At 42.3% G+C, this 25,925-nt stretch overlaps 1 protein-coding gene across 1 annotated transcript in view; it reads right to left on the bottom strand.

The window, feature by feature from the left end:
* Positions 1-25,925, bottom strand: part of CNNM1 (cyclin and CBS domain divalent metal cation transport mediator 1) — a 66,718-nt gene that overhangs the window by 37,236 nt on the left and 3,557 nt on the right. The gene's annotated exons all lie outside the window — the stretch shown is intronic.

The following is a 25,925-nucleotide window of genomic DNA, read 5'->3' as shown; positions in this document are numbered from 1 at the left end:
TATCTAAGCTGAAGGAGGATGAATAATCTAATTGAGAGAATTAGAATTTGGAGTTAGAAGAACTAGGTTAGAAGCCTGCAAACCTCCTTGCCCCCATCACTAACTATCTTAGTGACTGTCTGTGCGACTCACCCTGGACAAACCAGTACATTAAACCTGTACTGAATCTCAAGCTTCTCATCCAGCATTAGAGGATAATACTAAAATGGTGATTTTCAATATGGCTCCCAGAGGCTTTGATATGCCTCCCATTGAGAAGCGTGGTCTAATCAACTCCCTTGAGTCTGGGCAGGCTTGTGACTGCTTCAGTCAATCGAGAACAGGGAAAGTGCAAGTGTTAGCTGCTCACTTGTGTCTGACTCTTGGCGACCCCATGAACTGTAACCCACCAGGCTCATCTGTCCATGAAATTCTCCAAGCCCAGGGGATCTTCCTGACCCGGGGATCAAGCCCGGGTCTTCTGCCTTGCAAGAAGATTCTTTACCACCTGAGCCACCAGGGAAGCTCAGAGAACAGAGAAGTGTCTGCAATGAGGCTTCTGAGAATGCATCATAAAAGGCATATAGCTTCTGCTGCAGAAACACTCTAAGAAGTCTGATGACTACTGTGAGGCCACCATGGTGAAGGGGACCCATGTCAGTGCTTAGGTGACCGTCCCAGCTAAGCCTGGCCTTTCTGCCATCCCACTAAAGTGCCAGACAGGTTAGAGAAGAAGCCTTCTATGGCAGTGGATCCTGCCCCACCTGCTGGCATTCTCCCCAGTCATCTAAGAGGTTTCTAACCACAGGCACAATCACTGTGAAGCAGAGAGAAGCAAGTCCCACTGAATTCCTGACACAGGAATCTGTGAGCATGATAAAATGGTTGTTGTTTTATGCTTCCAAGTTTTGAAGTGGCTTGTTAATAGCAGAGGTAACTAGGACAATCAATTTCCATCAAGTGATTGTGGAGTTCAAATGACCTAGTGGATGTGTCCAGGATCAGTTGCACAGATAGTCACTAGGGTAGTTAGGGAGGAGGGGCAGGGAGGTTTCCATGGTGTGAAAGCACTGTGTAAACTACAATATGTCATAGGCAGTTTAGTTAACTTACTGCCCAACAACTGACTAACAACAGTTAACATTTATTGAGGTAACTACAGGCCAGGTACTATTTGGAGCACTTTACATGTATCAGTTCATTTCATCCTCATAACAACCCCTGAGACAAGTACCATTTTTATTCCTATTTTACAAGCAAAACAACTGAGGCACAGGTTGGTTAACTAATAAGCCTAAAGTTACAGTCTGTAAGTGGCAAAGCTAGAATTTGTGAACCCAGGTAAACTGGTTTTTGGTCCTAATCTAGAGACTGTCTTACCTGAGTCCTGCTTCACCTTGGTGTATTTTCATCCACTGATAGATGCGTTTTCTGGATCTGTTTCTAAAAGGACAATCTGGGTGGTTCTTTTCCTTGGCTAAGAGAACATCTCCTTAAATTAGGAGACTATCTAGGGTACTGATTCAGATGTTATTCTTACGCCGCCTCCCTAAGAAAGGAAGTTCATACCTTATCACTGCTACCCTGTATAAGCTTTTGATTGCCCACTGTTAGAAATATCAGAGTAGTAAGCTTGCCAGGGCATAATTAACCCTTAAAATTTAAACAACATGAATTTCTGTTTCAAATACTTCAAATCGCAAGATAGCTACTTATTGGGATTTTTAACGGGACAGATGGCATCTATATCACTCAAAAATAGTCTCTAATTTCCTCTCCACCTTCAACTTATCCTGCGACTTACTCCCAAACTGACTTGATCAGGCCACTCCCCCGCTCAAACACCCTCCCTAGTGTGCACAAAGTCAAAGCTAGGCTCATTAGTGTGGTAGTCTCAAGACTGTAAAATGTAGCGCCTCCCTGTCTTTCTAACTGCATGCCCTGCCACATCCTCCAAATATCCCTGCTCCAACGGAGCTGCGTTACCTCCAGCTCCTAACTTCCTCCACGCCCATTTTCCAGGCGCTCATTCACACTGTTTCCTTTTCCCATTCTGTGTCCATTGGACCTTCAAGTTTCAGCTCAGTGCCAGCTCTTCAAGAAAGCTCTCCTGGATTTGCCCCATTCTGAATCTGAAATCTGAACCAACCTTTCCTTGCCTGTGTTTCTAAGCCCTTGATAACTCCATTAAAGCACTTATCACAATTTGCTGCTTCTCATAACTTACAATGTGTGTGTCCTCTACAGCAGCAGTCCCCAAACTTTTTGGCACCAGGGACTGGTTTCGTGGAAGACAATTTTTCCATGGATGGGGAGGGGGATGGTTTTGAGATGATTCAAGTGCATTACACTTACTGTGCATTTTATTTCTAATCTAATGCTGCCACTGATCTGACAGGAGGTACCAGTCCGTGGCCTGGAGGTTGGGGACCCCTGCTCTACTGGGCCTACGTGTCTTCCTCAGATTGTAAGATTCTTCAGGACAAAGGCTCATACAACTTAGTCAGGGTTTTCTCTACACAACAGGCAGCCAATAAGTGCCTGATGAACTGAACTAAGACTGAATAAAAGTCCACAGTTTATGTAATACATGATATTAAAACCAGACAAAACCCTTTTTATTTATTTTTTATTTCTTTTTTTTTCTTTTTTTTAAATTTTAAAATCTTTAATTCTTACATGTGTTCCCAAACATGAAACCCTTTTTAAAAACTAAAATACAGTGTGTTTAAATTAACATTTAAACTGAATCAGTGGTTCTAAAATTATTCTTTGAAACAACTACATCCTGTCCAATTGGATTGAAGTGTTTTGTAGCTTAAATTAGATTATGTTAATTGTTAGGATGTGCTCAATTTAAAATTGTTTTTTTTAACACATGTTCTTAAATTTCTGGCACCTGCTCTCACTTTTCTGCTAACATGTGCTAGCAGATGACAAAACAAATGACTAGCATAATGGAAAAAGTTGGAAAAGTGATTTCTTAAAATTATTTTCTATAATTGGATAATTTTTTGTTATGTGAAGCCCAGAATATATATAATACAGCCGTACTTCCTGCCGCTGAGAGGTTAGTTCATATAATGGGATTACATAAATCAACATCTTATGTTGTTTCACAAGAAGTGTCCTAACTTCCATGTGAAAATCCACCTTTGGTCTACACATTTCAAGGTCAATTTGAGGTCAAACGATATGATCATCAGGGAATAATGATTTCAAGTCCTAATTATATGATATTTAAGACAATGTACTTGTGTAATCTATTTAGAAATATTTTATAAATTCACAATCAGCCTTTATGAGTCCGTCAAGTGCCTGTAGAGATCTACAAATGAAGGAAGTCATTGTTTCTTGGGGACAGACTGGAATAGGAATCAATAATCACATAACCCTGTTCTGAGCTGACAATGGGACAAGAAAGCCAGCTGTTCCCATGAGACACATACCCCAGGTCCTTCCCCCAAAGCAGCTGGCCTTGGAGATGCAACTCCTGGCACTCCTCCTCTTCCTGGGCCCCAGAAGTGCTGGGGAGCTGTGGGCCTGAGATGGAGTAGGTTCATGTCTCTATTAGAGATCTTACCAACCCTGAGGGATGACCTATAAGTATTCAAAACTGCACCAGTGGGGGCTCAAATTTCACAAGTGTTTCCATCTTTTGCTGGGCAAAAACTGGTTTCTAACATGCTTTATTTCTCCTCCCATGGATGAGTGCTGTGTTTACTTCCAAATGGCACACTTGAGGGAGTGGCTTCAGTCTTGGTTAATCCCCTCTGATGTCCTTCTATGAGGTTCTGTGAATGCTGTCCCTCTACAGACTAGCAGAATTTCTCAAGTTCCCTCTCACAACCACTAGCCGATTGATTTCAATTTCCTTCCAACTTACTAGAAATTTGGGTATCTGTGAAAGAAATTTAAAATATCAATAACCTCAGGTATGCAGATGACACCACCCTTAAGGCAGAAAGTGAAGAAGAACTAAAGAGCCTCTTGATGAAAGTGAAAGAGGAGAGTGAAAAACATTAAAAAAAAACTAAGATAATAGATTCTGGTCCCATCACTTCATGGAAAATGGATGGGGGAACAATGGAAATAGTGAGAGACTTTATTTTCTTGGGCTCCAAAATCACTGCAGATGGTGACCGCAGCCATGAAATTAAAAGGTGCTTGCTCCTTGGAAGAAAAGCTATGACAAACCTAGACAGCTTATTAAAGAGTAGAGACATTACTTTTCCAACAAAGGTCCATCTAGTCAAAGCTATGGTTTTTCCAGTAGTCATGTATGGATGTGAGAATTGGACTATAAAGAAAGCTGAGTGCCAAAGAATTGATACTTTTGAACTGCAGTGTAGGAGAAGACTCTTGAGAGTTCCTTGGATTGCAAGGAGATCAAACCAGTCAATCTTAAAGGAAATTAGTCCTGGATATTCATTGGAAGGACTGATGCTGAAGCTGAAACTCCAATATTTTGGCCACCTGATGCCAAGAACTGATTCCTTGGAAAACATCCCGATACTGGGAAAGATTGAAGGCAGGAGGAGAAAGGGATGACAGAGGATGAGATGGTTGGATGGAATCACCGACCTGATGGACATGAGTTTGAGCAAGTTCTGGGAGTTGGTGATAGACAGGAAGCCTGGCATGCTGCAGTCCATGGAGTAGCAAAGGGTCAGATATGACTGAGCAGCTAAACTGAACTGTGAAATAATTTAGGTTAATGATGATGAACATTAACATTTATATAGAACTAACAATTTGTTAAGATGTTTCATACAGGGTACAGGAGAGTCATGGACATTGTGAGAAGATTTCCTGAGAACTGTGAGAAGCCTTCATTTTGTGAATTAGAGATGTTTGGCCCTGCTTTCTTCAGAATCTATTGAGAGACAATAGGAACTGTGTCATATACAAGTGTTTCTTATGCATATTTTGAAGCAAGATAGCTTCTTTCTCAACTTCTGGATTCTCTCTCATTGGGTGCCCACTTTACTTGAAGAATTAAAAAGGACTATTTCTTTAGGATTGTTACTGTAAACAAGATGGTACGTGGAGAACAGCAACACTGTGTTGAACTGCTGAGGGTGCTTTGCTCAGTACTTTGCTCTGCACACTCCCAGCCTATAGGTAAGTCCAAAGCAACTGGGTCCCTGGAAAAATCACTCTTCCTTTTGCTAAAAATAGTCAAAGTGAAAAAATTTAAGTTTGCTAATTCCAAGGCCCTATTTGATCTGATTAGGATATAAAGACTCAGGGCTTACTTGGTGATCGAGTGGTTAAGAATCCATCTGCCAGTACATGGGACATGAGTTCGATCCCTGGTCCAGGAAGAATCCACATGCTATGGAGTAATTAAGCTTCTCCACTGCAACTACTGAGCCCACGTGCCTAGAGCCCACCCTCTGCAGTAAGAGGAGCCACCATAATGAGAAGCCTGTTCACTGCGACTAGAGAAAGCCTACATGCACTTAAAAAAAAGATACAATCAGGCAAAAGGCAATTCTTTAAACAGAAAACTCATGAACGCTACCACTTGATGAGGTATTTTAACATGTCCCTTGACCATACTACCATGGCACTGAACATCAACAGATGAAAATCTCTGGATTGAATTGAAAGATAAGGAAACAACGGATTTTACTGCAATGCACTTTTTAGAAATTAAGGCAACAGTTGTCTCTGTTGTACGAATACATTTCATTCTGGTTCAGTAGTGTTCTACTTCTGAACTCGTAGCTACTGGCTTGAATCCCTGCCATGTTCCTGGTATCCAGCCTCAGCAGAAGCCCCAGTCCTGTCCTGATGATTTGGCCTGTTAACATGCCTTTCGTGGCTTCCAGCAGCTGTAGACTCCTTAAGCCTTGATTTGTTGCCCTCTAGGTTACTTGCTCGGAGAAGGCAATGGCACCCCACTCCAGTACTCTTGCCTGGAAAATCCCATGGATGGAGGATCCTGGAGGGCTGCAGTCCATGGGGTCGCTGAGGGTTGGACACGACTGAGCGACTTCACTTTCACTTTTCACTTTCTTGCATTGGAGAAGGAAATGGCAACCCACTCCAGTGTCCTTGCCTGGAGAATCCCAGGGACTGGGGAGCCTGGTGGGCTGCTGTCTATGGGGTCGCACAGAGTCGGACACGACTGAAGCGACTTAGCAGCAGCAGCAGCAGGCTACTTCCTCTCAGACTCTGATTTGCAATCTTCAGCTCCATTGCTGTCTACAGCTCGATGAAACATGAAGTAGAGAAAACACACCTATGGCTTAAGACTTGTTTGCACCACAGTGTTAGGATGATTTTGGTGGAAATGGAGAAGTAATCCTCAAAGAAGCATAACGGGTAAGAATATGGGATTCAGTTCAGTTCAGTCGCTCAGTCGTGTCCGACTCTTTGCGACCCAATGAATCGCAGCACGCCAGGCCTCCCTGTCCATCACCAACTCCCGGAGTTCACTCAGATTCATGTCCATCGGGTCAGTGATGCCATACTAAAGCCCTCCATTAAGCAGGGCCACCTGGGGTAGAGGTATCCCAATGCTTTGGAATACATTCCACATAGTTCAGTGTTTCTCAATGCTGGCTCTATACAAGAATCATCTGAGAAACTAACAAATACACTCTGAAGACTGGATCTCATGCCCAGACATTCTGATTTCATTTGTTTGGGATGGAGCCACAACGCCAATAGTTAAAAACATTCCTCAGGTAATACCAATGTTCAGCCAAGTCTGAGAATTATTACTTGCTTTACAGTCACAGTTCTCAAAGTGTGGTCCTGGACTATCAGCATCACTTGAAATGCAAATTTTCAGGCCCCACTCTAGACCTAGTAAATCAGAATCTCAGGGGGTACAGTCCAGTGATCAGTGGTTTAACAAGCTTTTAGCTGGTTATGATGCAGGCTAAAGTTTGAAAACCACTGGTTTATAGTAGGCTCTATGGCACTCTGGTTATTTGTCTGATGACCTCTACTGAGGAAGAGAAACAAGCACTGAGATTTCTAATACAATCCTCTTCCTTTCTGTGTACGTGGTTTAAGTCACAAGATGTTAAGTACTCATGAAAGGAGAGAAAAGAACCTCCTGGACAAATGATAGTTGTGTGGCAAGCTGATGAATGCTTTCTCTCATATGATGTGGTGGTTATGGTATTTTGTTACAGGGCACCAAGTGGCAGGTGACTCTTTAATGCTGAGCCTGGAAAGAGGTTTCTTTCTTTCTTTTTTTTTAATATAAATGTATTTATTTTAATTGGAGGCTAATTACTTTACAATATTGTATTGGTTTTGCCATACATTGACATGAATCCGCCACGGGTGTACATGTGTTCCCACCTCCCTCCCCATACCATCCCTCTGGGTCATCCCAGTGCACCAGCCCCGAGCATCCTGTATCATGAATCCAGCTTTTGTACCAATGAGACAAGTTTGAAGTACTGCACCATCTATTAGGCTCTTGGTATAACTAAGGTCAATAAAATTTCCCACTTCTGAAAGTCAAACTAGTCTTTTCTGTTGCCCCAAGAATCCAAAGGGTGGTCTTAGTGCTGGTTACTGGTAGTGCCCTGTCTTCACTACCTGGCATCAACATGCCCAAGCTATTAGTCAGACTTCTTAGAAGGGTGACTAGGTTTTCAAACATTGCTTTTGAAGCAGTGGTTCTCAACTGGGGCTGATTTTTGCCTCCCAGGGAACATTTGGCAGTCTGGAGACAATCTGGCTTGTCACCACTTGGGGCAGGAGATGATACCGGCATCTAGAGGTTGCATGTAGTGTTGCTCTACAACAGCCTCAACATAAGGAGTGTCAAGGTTGGAAATCTTGCCCTAAAGAAAGTTATAAGTGTCTGCAACATTACAACTGTACTTAGGTATTTGAAGAAGTTGGAATAACCTCCAAAGGTCCTTAATAAATGTAGCTTCTAGATGGTTTAGGCATATGCACAGAGAAGAGCTCCCAAGGACCCTATTAGCATACCTCCTATGCCTTGAAAAGAAAATCAAATAATTGATTTGCTTTCTCTTTCAAAAATAGTTATAGCACTTTGGTAAGGTAATTGTTCCCAAGATAAAATATAGAAGCTAGGGGAAAGCTTACTGCTTGAAAATAGAGAACCAAGGAAAGCAGAAATCATTTTATGGTTTTATGGTTTCTGCCTCACTTATGACCTTCACCTTGTAAAATCTAGTGGCTTTGCTACATTCTTATTCTTTCTGGTATCCCTACAATATCTTTTATTCATTTGGTAGGCAGTATTGAGTGCCTCTTCTTTCCTTCGTTTTTTAAAAAAATATTTATTTATTTATTGGCTGTGCCAGGTCTCCGTTGCAGCCTGAGGGATCCAGTTCCCTGACCAGAGATTGAAACTGGGTCCCCTGCATTGGGAGCACTGGACCACTAGGGAAGTCCCAAGTGCCTCTTCTTCCTTATTGTGGTCTTGGTGACTCTCTATCACTTGAAGTGTGGGACCAGCAGCATTGCATATCACCTCACTCAAAATGCAGGCTCTTGCATTTGAGTCAGTTCTAATGAAGTGGATGAACCTACAGCCTATTATACAGAGTGAAATAAATCAGAAAGAGAAAACCAACTATCCTACATTAACACATATATATGAAATCTAGAAAGATGGTCCTGATGAACCTATTTGTAGGGCAGCAATGGAGATGCAGACATAGAAAATAGACTTGTGGACGTGGGGGAGCGGTGACAGAGAGGGTGGGATGAATGGAGAGAGTAGCAAGGCAATGTGCACACCGCCATATGAGAAACAGATCACCAGCGGGAATTTGCTGCTTGGCTCAGGGAGCTCAAAGCAGGGCTGGTGACAACCCAAAGGGTGGGAGGGAGGTCCCAGAGGGAGAGGACATATGTATACCTATGGCTGATTCATGCTGAGGTATGCAGAAACCAATACAATATTGTAAAGCAATTATTCTTAAATTAAAATGAATGAATTTAAAAAATGATGCAGGTTCTTGGGTTCTATTCCTGACTTACAGAATCTGGATCTTGGTGGGTGGGGTCCAGACAGCTGCTTTAATGATATCCCAGGTAATTCTTATGTACATTAGAGTTTGAGAAGCACTGCTCTTGACACTTGCTATTCAGTGTGGCCCTTGAACCAGGCATCTCAGGATCACCTGGGAGCTTGGCAGTTTGAGTCACAATCTGTAGGTCCTCAGGTGACTCTTATGACTCTTATGGAGTTGAGTATGAGAAGAGCTGGCCAAGACTACCCTGTTTTTCTTTCTACCCTTATGACTAATATTTTTCTGCTCCCATTGTGGATTCCTTTACTTTATCCTCACCTGAAGGTAAATATTGGAGAAGGAAATGGCAACCCACTCCAGCATTCTTGCCTGGAAAATCCCATGGACAGAAGAGCCTGGAGGGCTGCAGTTCAGGGGGTCACAAAAGAGTCAGACACAAATTAGCAACTAAACAACAACAACAACAATGATAAATATATCTTAAAGACTTTAGCTCAGTGATTCTCGACACTGGCTGCCTGTGGGAATTAGCTGGGGAGTTTAAAACCTATTGAGACCTGTGTCCCACCCAGGAAAGTTCTGACCTAATTAGTCTGGCGTGTGGTCCAGGCATTGGGATGTTCAAAACATCTTCAGTTCAGTTCAGTTGCTCAGTCGTGTCCAACTATTTGTGACCCCATGAATCGCAGCACGCCAGGCCTCCCTGTTCATCACCATCTCCCGGAGTTCACTCAGACTCACGTCCATCGAGTCCGTGATGCCATCCAGCCATCTCATCCTCGGTCGTCCCCTTCTCCTCTTGCCCTCAATCCCTCCCAGCATCAGAGTCTTTTCCAGTGAGTCAACTCTTCTCATGAGGTGGCCAAAGTACTGGAGTTTCACCTTTAGCATCATTCCTTCCAAAGAAATCCCAGGGTTGATCTCCTTCAGAATGCACTGGTTGGATCTCCTTGCAGTCCAAGGGACTCTGAAGAGTCTTCTCCAGCACCACAGTTCAAAAGCATCAATTCTTCGGTGCTCAGCTTTCTTCACAGTCCAACTCTCACATCCATACATGACCACAGGAAAAACCATAGCCTTGACTAGATGGACCTTATTTGGCAAAGTAATGTCTCTGCTTTTGAATATGCTATCTAGGTTGCTCATAACTTTTCTTCCAAGGAGTAAGCGTCTTTTAATTTCATGGCTGCAGTCACCATCTGCAGTGATTCTGGAGCCCCAAAAAATAAAGTCTGATACTGTTTCCACTGTTTCCCCATCTATTTCCTATGAAGTGATGGGACCGGATGCCATGATCTTCCTTTCCTGAATGTTGAGCTTTAGGCCAACTTTTTCGCTCTCTTCTTTCATTTTCATCAAGAGGCTTTTTAGCTCCTCTTCACTTTCTTCCATAAGGGTGGTGTCATCTGCATATCTGAGGTTATTGATATTTCTCCCGGCAATCTTGATTCCAGCTTGTGTTTCTTCCAGCCCAGCGTTTCTCATGATGTACTCTGCACAGAAGTTAAATAAGCAGGGTGACAATATACAGCCTTGACGTACTCCTTTTCTTATTTGGAACCAGTCTGTTGTTCCACGTCCAGTTCTAACTGTTGCTTCAATAACACTGTCAGTAAAATTGTTAAAAAGCTTGCTTCTTACTTAAATTTTCCAACTTGTTCAAAAACAAATCTCCCTCCCACTTATGTCTGGCCACACCCTGGGGAACAGGCACTCAATACAGATGCCTTCATGCCTGGGACCCTCCCACTTTTTCTCAGTTCTAGTAAGCAGACGGTATCGATAGGAAGGCCCAGGCTGAGCACAGAAAGTGAAAAACAATGTGAAAACCAGTTAACAGTGTAATTAAACACGGGGAGACTCATCCACCCAGGCAGTTATTCGGCATTTTCTAGGCCGGAGAAAGACCCGTTGATGGACTGTTTGCCAACAGCCGGTGAGGACTCAGCGTTTGCGCTGTGAGTCCCCTTGTGTGACCCTGCCGCTTGCCCGCTAAGGGCACGGCCTGCACAGCATGGCTTACCCGCCTTCCACAGAGCCGTCCTCTGTTCGCTGTTGGAGTTGAAAGCTTTTGCAAATCTGTGCGACTCTAACAAGCAGTCCAGCAGGTGACTCTAAAGTGGGCAGTTGCGGTTAAGAACGTCCACTCCAATCCCTGATCCTCTGCTCTTCTCTCTCCTCTGGATTAAATATCCCTGGGACTTCCCTGTAGTCCAGTGGTTAAGAATCTACCCTACAATGGAGGAAATGTGGGTTTGATCCCTGGTTGGGGGACTAAGATCCCACATGCTGTAAACAGAAGCCAGTGAGCCTCAACTAGAGACTGAAGATCCTGCATACAGCAACTAAGATGGAGCCAAATAATCAATTAAAAAAAAAAATCCCAGCAGAGCTTTTCAATGTCACCATTACCTCTTTCCTGAACTAAATTTATATCTTAACATCAGAGTCTCTTTTGAACTGTCATCTTGTTTTAGACATTGTGCCTGAGCTTTCCCCTTGTCTTGTTAAAATCACTTATCCAAATAGGAACACACGATCTCCAAGACCCACTATCCCAATCTGCCTTCCTCTTCACCATAACAAACGGCACCTTCAGCTCTAACCCAGGAGTCAGTTTTTGCCTTCTTTTCCTTTGCTCCTATTTAGAAAAAAAAATCCCAATAAACTTCCATTTCTTTTTCCTCTTCATTCTCTCAGCTGGTATTTATTAAATACTACTATGTGCCAAGCACTCATCTAGGCACTGGGAATGCAGGAATGAACATGATGGACAAAATCACTTTCCTCCTGTAGCTTATATTCTAGTACGTGGGGTGAGAGATAATAAGGCAGATAAATATACGAGCTCTATTGCTCTGGCTACGGGAAAAGCACAGCAGGGAAGACTGGTGAGGGAGTGTGTGGACGCAGTGACTGTGTAGTACAGTTCTAGGCAAGGGATGCCAGATAAACTCCCTGAGGAGCTGGTGTATGAATACAGATCTAAAGGCGGTGAGGTAGGGAGCCCTGTGGATACCTGGGGGATATCAGCAGCATAAGATGCAAAGGCCTTGAGTTTTGGAAGTGTAACTGATGTGCCTGAGGAACGGTTACAGAGTGAAAGAGGACAGTAGAGGGCCAAGGTCAAGGAGGAAAGGGGTGGGGTATTTGCCACTTTGATAGATAGAGCCTGAAAGGTCTTTGTGAGGACTTAGGCTCCTCCTCTGGGTGAGATAAAGCCACTGTAGAGTTTTGTGTTTGTATCTATGTTTGGTTTTGGCAAAAAAGTGATATGATCTGACTTTCATTTTAAAAGAATTTCTCTAGCAGCTGTTTGAAGTGTGGACACAAAGTGGGCAGAGGTGGAAGCAGAGAGACCTCACAGCTCTGGTATGCATCCAAATGAGAGATGGCTGATGGCATGGACCAGGGTGTATTGGAGGTAGTGAGATGTAGACAGATTCTCTATATATGTTGAAAGCAGATCCCATATGAGGGACTGGATGTGTGGCAAAAGAGAAAGAGAAGTTTGGGCCTGAAAAATTAGAAGAATGGAACTGCAATTTAGGGAGTTGGGGCATATTGTGCAAGGCGTAGATTTAGCAAAGAGAGCAGAAGTTCAATTCTGGATAGTTTGAAGTTTGAGATGCCTTTTAAGCCTCCAAGTGGAGACGTCAAATGTCAGTTAGAAATTTAAGTCTGGTTTAGGTTGGTGATCTGTGGGAGAATGAAAGAAATAAAGGGAGTAAGAGAAGACAAAGAGATTTATTTCTCAGCCCTGGGTACTCCCAACATTCAGAGGTCATAGAAATGCAACATTCAAGCAACAGAGATTAGAGTGTCTGATAGGGGTAGGTCCTGTCCCAAGTGCTGACAATGTATCAGTGAATATGACGTAGGAGGAACCGAAAAGGAGACTGAGCAGGAGTGTCCAGAAGGCAATGAAGCCTCATATTTCCCTCTTTCCAATTGCAAGTATATCGTTAATTTCCATACTCTCATTGTATCCTGGAGAATTGCACCAATATCCTACCCAGTTCTCCTGTTGGTTCTTTCTGCTGTAATCAATCCTATCCAGTAAAAACAGACTGTCCCCAAACACTACATTCATGAGGTTATTCCTCATCTCAGTAACATGGACAGGTAACCGGGGAAGATCATTTCTGAACTCTTCTTCCTGCCATTAGAGGCCTCCATGGCTTGGGGTATATGCGTTGCCTTCTTTCCCACTAACTCTATAAAAATACGTCTTGCCAAAGAATTGAGGCTTTTGAACTGTGGTGTTGGAGAAGACTCTCGAGAGTCTCTTGGATTGCAAGGAGATCCAACCAGTCCATCCTAAAGAAAATCAGTTCTGAATATTTATTGGAAGGACTGATGCTGAAGCTGAAACTCCAATACTTTGGCCACCTGATGAGAAGAACTGACTCATTTGAAAAGACCCTTATGCTGGGAAAGACTGAAGGCGGGAGGAGAAGGGGATGACAGAGGATGAGATGGTTGGATGGCATCACCGACTTGATGGACATGAGTTTGAGTAAGCTTCAGGAGTTGGTGATGGACAGGGAAGCCTGGCGTGCTGTGGTCCATGGGGTCGCAAAGAGTCGGACATGACTAAGTGACTGAACTGAACTGAACTGCAGCTTTACGAGCTTTCATTGATCTGGTATGATATTTGTTTGTAGATTATGTTTTTTTATTTATTGTGCCTGAGGAAGGTCACAGTGATACAGAAGGAAACCTAACTGATGACAGGGTAAAAGAAATGCAAGGAAATTTCCACAATCAATTTGGTCTCTGGGCCCTATCCAAGGTAAACAGCTATCATTCTTATTTTCTTATTATATACAATGACTTCCATATGGGCTGAATCAGGGAAAGCACTTGTTACACAAAATAACTAACTAGATAGAATTCATTTAGCTAGATCAGTAAGGTGAAAGGCAAATATAGTCTTAAGTACTATATAAGCATAATCTTTTGCCTTCATGTTAATCTTACAATGTAGGATCAATATTGCCATTTTTAAAATATTGTCATTTTAAGAAGGAAGGTAAGCCTCATTTGGAGTGGTGGAGTGACCTGCCCTAGGCATACAGCTAGTAAACAGAAGAGCAGGGCCCAGGTTCCTGTGACTATGTCTGGCTGTGGCTCTCTGGTCTGAGACAGAGAATCACAGATGTGGCTTCTGGTTCTGCCTCAGTCACTAACACTGAACAGGACACTTGTGTCTCCAGATCCCATGTGCCTCTTCAACAAAATGGGGATAAATTCTACTGAATTCACTTGCACGGTGAACACAAAATGAATTACTGTTTGAAAAGATCTTTGCAAATGTAAATGCTTTGCAACTATAAGGGATTATCATCGCTATTTTTATAATTTGTCTTTTCTGGGCCTCAGCTTTCTCTGCCTTAAAATTAAAAGACAAGGGGATTTACCTGGTAGTGCAGTTGATAAGATCCTCCTGCCAATGCAGGGGACACGGGCTCAAGCCCTAGTCTGGGAAGATTCCACACGCCTTGCAACAACTAAGCCCTTACCCTACAACTGCTGAGCCCCCATTCTCGAGCCTACTGAAGCACGCATGCCTAGAGCCAGTGTTCCCCAACAAGAGAAGCCACTGAAATGAGACGTCTACACACCGCAACAGAGTCAGCACAGCCAAAATAAATAAAGAAAAATTACAAAAGAATTAAAGGGTGGGATCAGGTGAGCTCCAAGGTCATTTTTCATGCTCTAAAATTCTATACTAAACAGTCTTGGGCCACAAAACCAGTTTGGCTTAACAGGGTGCTTCTTTGTGATGAGATGTGCTTTGCTTAATCACTTAGTCATGTCTGACTCTTTGCAACCCCATGAACTGTAGCTCGTCAGGCTCCTCTGTCCATGGGGATTCTCCAGGCAAGAATACTGGAGTGGGTTGCCATGTTCTCCTCCAATGTGATAATATATGACATACCAAAATTTTAACAGTGCCAATAATTATAGCCTCTTATGTTTACAAAGGAGCTTGAACTCCTAAGTTTTATATTTCAGTATTAAAGAATAAGATGAGAAATGTTACCTTGACACAACTAGACTTTAAAAAAAAATTTATACAATCATATCAAATCACTTTCTATCAAATCAGGAAGAGCAACACAAAAAATATCCTACCAGTCCTGCAGCAACCACCTTAATCTGGAAAAGCAAAACAGTCCCTTTTTCTAGTTTTTTTTTTAAAGTCTGTACTTTGTAGTAATCTTGCCCTACTTCATCAGAAATAATCAATGCATTTATCACAAAAAAACTTCTCGAGCCACTAAAAGGCAGTTATTAAAAAAAGCCAGCCATGTCACCCAGAACACCATGGTAACCAGCATCACCAGGGCATGAAGAAAATAGTTGTTAGTCACTAGACTCTAAGCTGGCTGGCAGTCTGTTCTTGCTAAGCAACACTACAAAAATAGCAGCGTAACCACCCATTATCTGGAGGTGACTTCACACGGTTTTGAGTCTGGTCCCAGGAGGAACTATTCTAGGTCTGTACACCAACCCCATACCTGAGACTCCCAGTCCAAGCCTAACTAATCATTTATTCAACAAATATTTATTGAAGCCTATTGTACGTCAGGCATATGATTCCCAACCCGTGTATTTACTTGGTTTCTCAGTTAAATAGAATGATTTTGTGATGAGCGAGGTGGGGACAGGGCTTTGCTTGAGGCTGACTCAAAAACAACTAGCAGCTGACAGCTAAAGGACAGAGAAAAATAAAGAGCAGAGAACTGATTTATAAAGCAGCATAAAATAACTACACTCTCATGACCGTGCTCATGCGTCATCAAGAAAAGGTTGTTATATTTAGGATCCTTTATTAAGGCAGGCAGGAACGGGCATAAAACATTTTAGAAATATCACCACCAAACATGGTGAAAACATACAGTTTGGGCACTTGGAGAGAACATAAATTATGTTTGACAAACGTCTCGATCTGCCTAGTTTCCCATTTTGCTGGAAGAAAAGGAACAATATAATCACGGCTTTAACAGCTTTCGAAGGTCCTCTCGGCTCCCTTTCCTTTTCTCGCTCAAGCTCCTGCCTCAGCTAGAATGTTCTTTCCCTTCATAACTGCTTATCAGAGTCCTTCTTCACTCACTTCCTCAGAGAAGTTTTCCCAGATCCTTCCAGGGAATCAGTTCTCCCTAGCAGCCAACCCCCCTCGGCCCCCCATCACCCATAGATGTTGTCTGGATGCCCTTGTCTGTGCCCCAGGCTGCTCTGTATCATTTCCATCAGGGTCCTTCCTCTTTTCATGCTCTTGTATATTTATATTCAAATCCATCTCCCAGAGCCCTGGGAGCCCAGCATTCTGATAACGTCGATAGAAAGAAGACTGGTTGGCAGAGGTGGCGCTTTCCCCACTGGGTGTCAAATGGCCCAGGAGCCCTGCAGGACACCCGCTTGGCCCTCTTTCCTCAGAGCCTTTTCAGGTCTGTTGCCGTCTCCTGGAAAGCTCTGGTGAACTCCTCTCCACCCTTTAGGATTCAGCACAAATATCACTTGGGGAGGGGGTAGTTTATCCCAACCTGTAAGACCAGGTCAGGACCCCTATTATATGCTCTCAGAGCTCCCTATACTCTTCCTTCAAATAACTTGTCTTCCTTTGTAATTGTTTATTATTAGTGTGTATCTCCTTATTTGACTGCAAGCACCAGGAAGACTGGAGGCCTCATAGAGAATAATGTCATATGGAAGGAAGGAAGCGGGGAAAGGAAGAATGGAAGGAAGAATTGAGAAGAATCTAGTTTGGAAAGGAATAGACAGCAGGAAATAGAGGATTGAAATTGTTATTAAAGGTCCAGGAATCTCTAAATATGGGCCGAGAGGTAAAACAGCTGCTGCTGCTGCTAAGTCGCTTCAGTCGTGTCCAACTCTGTGCGCCACAGACGGCAGCCCACCAGGCTCCCCCGTCCCTGGGATTCTCCAGGCAAGAACACTGGAGTAGGTTGCCATTTCCTTCTCCAATGCATGAGAGTGAAAAGTGAAAGTGAAGTCGCTCAGTTGTGTCTGACTCTGTGCGACCCCATAGACAGCAGCCCACTAGGCTCCTCTGTCCCTGGGATTCTCCAGGCAAGAATACTGGAAAAATCTATTCACCACTAAAAAACTAAGATCATGGCATCTGGCCCCATCATTTCATGGCAAATAGAAGGAGAAAAAGTGGAAACAGTGACAGATTTTAGTTTTCTTGGGCTTCACAATCACTGTGGACAGTGACTGCAGCCATGAAATTAAAAGACGCTTGTTCCTTGGAAGGAAAGCTGTGACAGACCTGAAAAAGTGAAAGTGAAAAATATAGTGAAAAAAAGAGTGAAAGCTCAGTTGCGTCCAACTCTTTGCGACCCCATGGACTATACAGTCCATGGAATTCTCCAGGCCAGAATACTGGTGTGGGTAGCCTTTCCCTTCTCCAGAGGATATTCCCAACCCAGGGATTGAACCCAGGTCTCCCGCATTGCAGGCAGATTCTTTACCAACTGAGTGACAGACCTAGACAGCTGTATTAAAAAGCAGAGATGTCACTTTGCCAACAAAGGTCTGCATAGTCAAAGCTTTGGTTTTTCCAGTAGTCATGTATGGATGTGAAAGTTGGACCATAAAGAAGGCTGAGCACTGAGGAACTGCTGCATTTGAATTGTGGTGCTGGAGAAGACTTTCGAGAGTACTTTGGACTGCAAGTAGATCAAACCAGTCAATCCTAAAGGCAATCAGTCCTGAATATTCATTGGAAGGACTGATGCTGAAGCTGAAACTCCAATCCTTTGGCCACATGATGTGAAGAACTGACTCTTTGGAAAAGGCCCTGATGCTGGGAAAGATTGAAGCCAAAAGGATAAGGGGACAACAGAGCTTGAGATGGTCAGATAGCATCATTGACTCAATGTGTATGAGTTTGAACGAATTCCGGAAGATAGTGAAGGATAGGGCAGCCTGGTGTGCTGCAGTTCATGGGGTTGCAAAGAGTTGGACATGATTTAGTGGCTGAACAACAATAGAAAAATCTACAGAACCCCTGCCCTGAGACACCAAATGCTTTAAGGGAGCCAGAAACACGACCAAGTGTATCTGGTTGTTAAAAAGTAGAATGGAGGTAAGCTACTATGTCCTCCAAGTAAAAGAGGACCCACAAAACATGATAAAAAGAGGAAACAGAATTTGACTGCAGTCTGTGGGGTTTAGATTAGATATAAACAGTCTGATAACAAAGGCTGTTATGTCCTAGAAAGGATAAGTAATTCTAAAAAAAAGAGTGTGAATTAGACTCTCTCTCAGGTCTTTCAGTGCTCCTTTCAGTTCAGATTCTCTTGTTACCTGGTATATCTACTGCTAGGCTAAGAAAAAAAGAAGATTGCTGCTGGTAAGTCACTTCAGTCGTGTCCAACTCTGTGCAACCCCATAGACAGGTGGGATTCTCCAGGCAAACTGGAGTGGGTTGCCATTTCCTTCTCCAATGCATGAAAGTGAAACCGCTCAGTTGTGTCCGACTCTTAGCGACCCCACGGACTGCAGCCTACCAGGCTCCTCCGTCCATGGGATTTTCCAGGCAAGAGTACTGGCGTGGGTTGCCATTGCCTTCTCCAAAAAGAAGACTACTGCGTAAAAATATTAAAACAATCATAATGAAAAGCTGTAAAGAAAGAAATATAAATCAGCAAGTGTAGCACCTTGTATAATTAATTATTTTCACTTTTCCTTGGTTTCTTTTATTCTTCCTCCCTGGATATGATGGACTATGTTTTGTTTACTGTTACTCTAATTATTGTTTAGAAGGTAAACATCTTATTCTAAGTTTTACTAATTATTATATAGCAAATGTTTAACACATTTTAAAGCATATTACCTCTAATTATATTGGTGAAATATAACTTTGAGTGAAATAACTTTTTATTTTCTTTTATAGAAGACAAAAAAAAGGAGCATTAATGTTTTGGCAGCTTTTTATAGAATTAAACAGTCGGAGGACTATTCTTTCTGCTAAAACAGCTCACAATAGAATTTGGAGTGATGAAGCAAAACACCGACTTTTCAGATTATTCCCCAGTGAAAATGTTACACTGTGTGTCTGTGCCAGAAGCACTTACTGGCTGGTTGGCTGTACTTTAGGGAACAAATCACATGCAGTAGACCAAAAATTGAAGTGGACCTTTTTCAGCCCCATAATTGCTGCTCAATGTCTTTCTTGTTCACGTCTATATTCCCAAGTCCCACCCAGGTGCCTGGCCCAAAGCAGGAATTCAATAAATATTAATTGAATGAATGAATCAATCAATCAATGAACAAAGGCCGAGTTTGAAAACAGCAATAGGCCATTTACATAATTTTAGATGGCTATGCTTGCCTACAGATCGAGTAACCCAACATTACATGGATTTTGCTGTCTTTTGTTTAGGAAGACAGAGCTATATTGTCTAACCAAGTTAGATTCTGGAGCTATAGTACCCAGAGGCCTTCAACTTTGGAACAAAGCTTTTTTCCTTCCCTGTGTTATCTATACAAGATTAGTTTTCTCCTAAAAACAATCCAATAAATGGAAGAGTAAATTTTAGAAATGAAGTTCAGTAAATTTCTAGGGCTGTGTTTTATGAATTAGTGTTCCCAAATTATAGAACTCAACTCAAGGAGACTACTGTGAAAATAATACCACCTCTTCGAAAAATCACTCTTCGGATTAGAATGAGATATTTCATCTCTGGAAGAAAGTAAGACCAGAGGGGTTTTTTTTTTTCCTGTTTAAGAATTTGATTAATGTTGTTATTGCATGCAACATATTTTTATCATGACAAAATATTAAAAGTTATTATTTCAGGACAGTAGAATGATTATCTTCTGGTGATTTTCATACTTTGTTCTACAGTTTTCAATTTTCTAGAGTGAGTAAGTACAGAAACTTAAAACTTCAGTAAAAATTTTGTAAAAGCAAAATAACCCTATCATAATCACTGTCTTCTCCATAGTCTTACTGCACATTAATATTTCTATTATTTCATTTTTGCTTTCTCTGGTGGCTCAGCTGGTAAAGAAGCCACCTGCAATGTGGGAGACCTGGGTTGAATCCCTGGGTTGGAAAGATTGCCTAGAGAAAAGAATGGCTATCCACTTCAGAACTCTGGCCTGGAAAATTCCATGGACTATATAGTCTATGAGGTTGTAAAGACATGACTGAGCGACTTTCACTTTCACATTTGCTTTAACAATTTATGTACAGGTCTGTCTTATCCACATAACTTACATGCTAAGCTATGACTTGTGAAATGTAACATTGTAGGAAGTTGGGGGGAAAGACCAGTTCAGGCTGCCTTCTAGCTTTTCAAAGGGGAAAGCTATTTTCCCATTAGGCTGAAGGCTCCCTGAGAGGAGGGATTGTGTCTCATATACCCAACTTTTAGCACAGTGTTTGGAAAGGGCTAAATAATTGTTACCTAAAGAAGTAAAGAAACATAATGCTGCTGTTGCTTAGTTGCTTCAGTTGTGTCTGACTGTGCAACCCTATGGACTGTAGCCCGCCAGGCTCCTCTGGTCCATGGATTTCTCCAGGCAAGAATACTGGAGTGGCTTGCCACACCCTCCATCAGGGGATCTTTCCAACCCAGGGATTGAACCCGGCTTCTGCATTGCAGGTAGATTCTTTTACCACTGAGCCACCAGGGAAGCTCAAAGAAACAAATACATAACACTTTCCCCCTAACATTTAAACTTTGACTTTGTCCTTCTGCATGGTCCAAAGTGATTAGACTAAAGATAATGAATGATTCATTTACTAGAGCTCTGCAGATCCCTTCCATTATATTCAAGTTTAACTCCTTCCAGTCATTCATTCAGTCATTCAATAAAGACTTATTGAAAACTTACTGTGTCATATCCATTGTTAGGTGCTACAGCTACAAAGGTAGATATGACAGCCTCTGTCCTCCAGATGCTCTTTATATGGATGGGTGGCGCTTTTCAACAGACATTAATAATACCCCGTTAGTTCAATAATGGAGATATTGAAGAATTAAGTTGGCCAAATCTGAGGTTTACAGGAGAAGTTTCGCAGAGGAGGTGGCCCTTGTGCTGTGTGTTAAAGGAGGGGCTAGAGTAGGAATTGGGCTTCCCTGGTGGCTTACATGGTAAAGAATCTGCCTGCAATGCAGGAGACCAGGGTTTGATCCCTGGGTTGGGAAGATCTCCTGGAGTAGGAAATGGCAACCCACTCCAGTATGTTTGCCTGGAGTAGGGATTAGTCGGGTGATGTATGTTTCTGTCAAAGAGGACAGCATGAGTAAAGGGACAAAGGCAAGAAATAGCACAGTGTGGCCATGAAGTTTGGCCTTGCTGGAGCATAAAGCTGTGGGAGTGATAAGTCTGCAGGGGAGGGCTGGGAGCAGGTCCTAAGGGCACAGCTTAGACCTCATCCTGCAGGCAGTGGGGAGGACTGCAGAAGTGTTTGAAGCAGAGGATGATGACACCAGGCATTATTTATTGGCTCCAGAGAGGATGGATTTGAAGGTGGAAAAAAAATTGGAGGACGTAGAACTTCTCAGGAGGCATTTGTGCAAATGAGTATGTAATAGATTTGTGTTTATATTTAGTAATCAGAGCTAACATTTATTTAGCACTTATTATATGACAGTTACTAAATAAGCTGTATTATGCAATATTGTTTTGCTGGTACTGCAATATTGTCTTAATATTATCTTAATATTTCAAATAATCCTGACTCAAATAGGCACTCTGTATCAACCTAGAGGAATGGGATGGGGAGGGAGATGGGAGGGAGGTTCAAATGGGAGGGGATATATGTATACCTATGGCTGATTCATGTTGAGGTTTGACGGAAAACAAAATTCTGTAAAGCAATTATCCTTCAATAAAAAAATAAAGTAAAAAATAATCTTATTATTACCGTTATTTTACAGCTAATGAAGCAAAGAGTTAAATAAATTTCCCAAGGCCAGGATGCAACCCAGTAGGGTCTGGTACCAAAGCTTATGCTCTTAATTCCTATCTCATTTGTTTAATTTCTGTCTCCTGTATTAGTATGAAAGCTCCATTCAGACAGGGGCCCTGTTGGTAGTATTCTCCACTGTGCCTACACAATATTATTTATTGAATAAAATTAAAGAATAACCTAAATGGAATAAATAGTGGATTAAATTATGCATAGGTATTCAATAACAGAAATATGCAATATTAGCAAACTTTTTTTGCAGACTTTGTTCAAATATGGGGCTGACTTTGGAGATTATTATGGACTGAATGCTTGTGTCCTTTCCCCTCTCCAAATTAACATGTTGAAGCCCCAACCCCCAGTGGGCCTCTAAGGTTCAATGAAATCAGAAGGGTGGGGTCCTAATCCAAACGGACTGGTAATTTCATGAGAAGAAGAGAGACCGGAGCTGTTTCTCTGACTCCCTGTGCGTGTGCACTAAGGAAAGACCACGTGAGGACACGGGGGGAAGGCAGCTGTCGGCAAGCCGGGAAGACAGCTCTTATCAGAGAGCAAATCAGCTGGAACCTTGATCTTGAACTTCTCGCCTCCAGAAAAGTGAGAAAATAAATTTCTGTTGTTTAAGCCATTCAATTTGACATCTGTTGTGGCAGCCTGAAATCACTGTGGCAGACAGTGATTAATAGGATGAGGGTGAGGGGAAGGAGAGAATTTCTAGCCTGGTAGCCTGTGGGCACAGTGGTGCCACAGACTGGGGTAGAGAACCCGGGAAGAGGAAAGATTGGTCACGGTCCATGGAACAACACTAATTATTCTGTACTTAAAGTTCACCTCACTCACAGAAATAAAGTTGAAATCAGCCATTTAAGATCATTTATTCAATAAATACTTATTTAAGCTCTTGTCATGATGGCCAGGACTTTCCTGGCGGCTCAGCAGTAAAGAATTTGCCTGCCAACGCAGGAGATGTGGGTTCGATCTCTGGGATGGGAAGATCCCCTGAAGAAGGAAATGGCAATCCACTCCAGTATTCTTGCTGGAGAATTCCATGGACAGAGGAGCCTGGCTGGCTATAGTCCATGGGGTCACACAGAATCAGATACGACTTAGTGACTAAACAGGAAGAAGAAGTGGTCATGAGGGCCACTGTGTTTGTTCTGAGCACATAGAGTAAGTAAGATTCATTCTCTGCCCTCAAGGAATTCAGTCTAGTGGGGAGAAACGTTCCTTTTTGTAAAGCTAGCATGCTTGCTTTCCTTTTCCCCATTTCTAAAGAATTGGAACTCCTAAGAAATATATAAAGAAAATCTTAAATGGATATGAGCTTTGGAGTCACAAGACCCAGACTTGAATCTGGGCCTTGGAATATACCAACCAGGTGAGTGATGATCTTAGGCAGAGCAAGTAACTCTTCTGATTCTTTTGGTCCTCACCTACACCCGGAGAGTTGTTTTACAGATAAGAGAGGTAGAAATTTTTTGTAAAATGCATATTAGCAATTAATGTAATTATAAAAAGCTACATTTTCAACCTGCAGAAATAGGAGGTGAATCAGTCACGGGCAGCAAGTCTGAAGTGAAAGATCAGCTTTGAACTCTTTGGATGGCAGGAGTTTTGGGATGACATGTGGTGGGGAAAAAAATGGGCTTTCTGGTGCTTCAATCTGGTTCAAATCATGATTCAGGCAATTATTAGCTCTGGAAAGTTGAGGAAGTCATGTAATCAGTCTGAGCTCTAGTTTCTTCATCTGTAAAACAGAGTTAATAATTCTTACCCAGGAGGGTTGTTCTGAGTATATAAAGAGCTTGGTGTGGTGCCTAGTAGAGCTGTTGCTCAATTAATGGTAACTGTTGTTCCTATTAAAATGACCATTTTCCTCTCCTACCTCCTATGGGCTTTGTTTAGGCGGTTAAACTACCTGAAGTACAAGGGAGTGAGAGAAATGGAAGGGCTGTTACGACTTGACTAAAATGTTATTTTTAAAGGTAAAGAAAGATAGTTCAATTCAGTTTTCCTCTCCTAACCTATGATAGAAACATAACTCTTATAAAAAATTACCACTGTATTATATGGCTTGGAGTCAGAGAAGACCTACCTTAATAATTATACCTTATATTTATTCTATTCTAAGTTAATCTACCAATCATTGTTAATAAGCTCCTCATAAGGCAATGCTTCTCAATATTTAATGTACACGTGAGTCTCTTGGGGACTTGCTAAAATGCAGATTTTTATTCAGTGGATTTGGAGTGAGGCATGAAAATCTGCATTTCTAAAAAGGTCCCAGGTGAGGCCCATGCTTCTGGTTCATGGACCACACTTGGAGGAAGGAGGGAGGTTCTAAGGGGGCATGGAAATATTTCCCTTGGTGTAACTACCTGCTTCTCTTTGGAGATCTACCTAATTGCAAACTAACCACTTGATAGAACACTACCAGGCCTCTTTTAGACCAGATTTAGAAATTCTGCAACAAGACTCATATCTGATCAATTCTGACTTTTTCGAGCAACATACTATGTGCGAGGCACAGTGCAAGGTGCCAGAGATAAAGTGGTTAGAAAGGCACAATTTCTACTTCAGGAGACTGCCTTTATTCTAACACTGTCCTCCCTTGGAGACTGTTATCATTCTTAGGGCAATCTTATTGTCTCCCCTGTTCCCTAGCTCTATATAGATGCCCAGGAAATAATTAATGAATAAATGAGTTCCCAGGAATTTCATTAAAAATGTTGTCTGGCAGAGAAAGGCAAATGCTGTATGATATCACTTATATGTGGAATCTAAAAAATAAAACAAAGTGGTGAATATAACAAAAAGAAACAAGACTTATAGATACGGAGAATAAACTGGGGATTACCAGTGGGGAGGAAAAAGAGAGAGGGGGCCCCACTGGGGTAGGGGACTAACAGGTACAAACTATTATGTATAAAATAAACAAGCTACAAGGATGTATAGTGCAAAACAAGGACTATAGCCAATATTTTACAATTACTATAAATGGAATGTAATCTCTAAGAATTGTGAATCAGTATGTTATATACCTGAAATTTATATAATATTGTATATCAACTATGCCTCAATAAAAAAAAAAGTCTTGTCTAGCAGTGCATGACAATGAACACTATCTTGGCTATCATGTGTAGAAAGTGAAAGTTGCCCAGTCATGTCTCATTCTTTGAGAGCCCATGGATCTGCCAGGCTCCTCTGTCCATAGAATTCTCCAGGCAAGAATACTAGAGTGGGTTGCCATTCCCTTCTTCAGGGAATCTTCCTGACCCTGGGACTGAACCCATGTCTCCTGCATTGGCAGGTGGATTCTTTACCATCTGAGTCACCAGGGAAGCCCAATCACATGTAAGAGGTGGTTAAATTAAAAAGGGGCTAATAGGGTGAGCCTTAGGGCTTCCCAGTCCATTCTAAAGGAGATAAGTCCTGGGTGTTCTTTGGAAGGACTGATGCTGAAGCTGAAGCTCCAATACTTTGGCCACCTCATGTGAAGAGTTGACTCATTAGAAAAGACTGTGATGCTGAGAGGGATTGGCAGCAGGAGGAGAAGGGGACAACAGAGGATGAGATGGCTGGATGGCATCACTGACTCGATGCACATGAGTCTGGGTGAACTCTGGGAGTTGGTGATGGACAGGGAGGCCTGGCATGCAGCATTTTATGGGGGTCGCAAAGAGTCGGACACGACTGAGCGACTGAACTGAACTGAACTAGGGCTTCCCAGCTGGCTTAGTGGTAAAGAATCTACTTGCCAATGCAAGAGACAAGAGTTCAATTCCTGGGCTGGGAAGATCCCCTGGAGCAAGAAATAGCAACCCACTCCAGTATTCTTGTCTGGAAAATCCTATGCAGGAGCTTGGTGGACTATAGTTGATGGGGCTGCAAAAGAACTGGACACGACTTAGTGACCAGACAACAACAACAAAGGTGAGCTGATTACTGATTGGTCAGTAATCCAATATGACTGGTGTCCTTATAAGAAGAGATTCACACACACA

This window comes from Budorcas taxicolor, chromosome 23 (assembly GCF_023091745.1).
Source record: "Budorcas taxicolor isolate Tak-1 chromosome 23, Takin1.1, whole genome shotgun sequence".
NCBI classification, from domain to species: domain Eukaryota; kingdom Metazoa; phylum Chordata; class Mammalia; order Artiodactyla; family Bovidae; genus Budorcas; species Budorcas taxicolor.
Note: the sequence above shows the minus strand (reverse complement) of the source record. Positions and strands in the feature narration are given on the sequence as shown.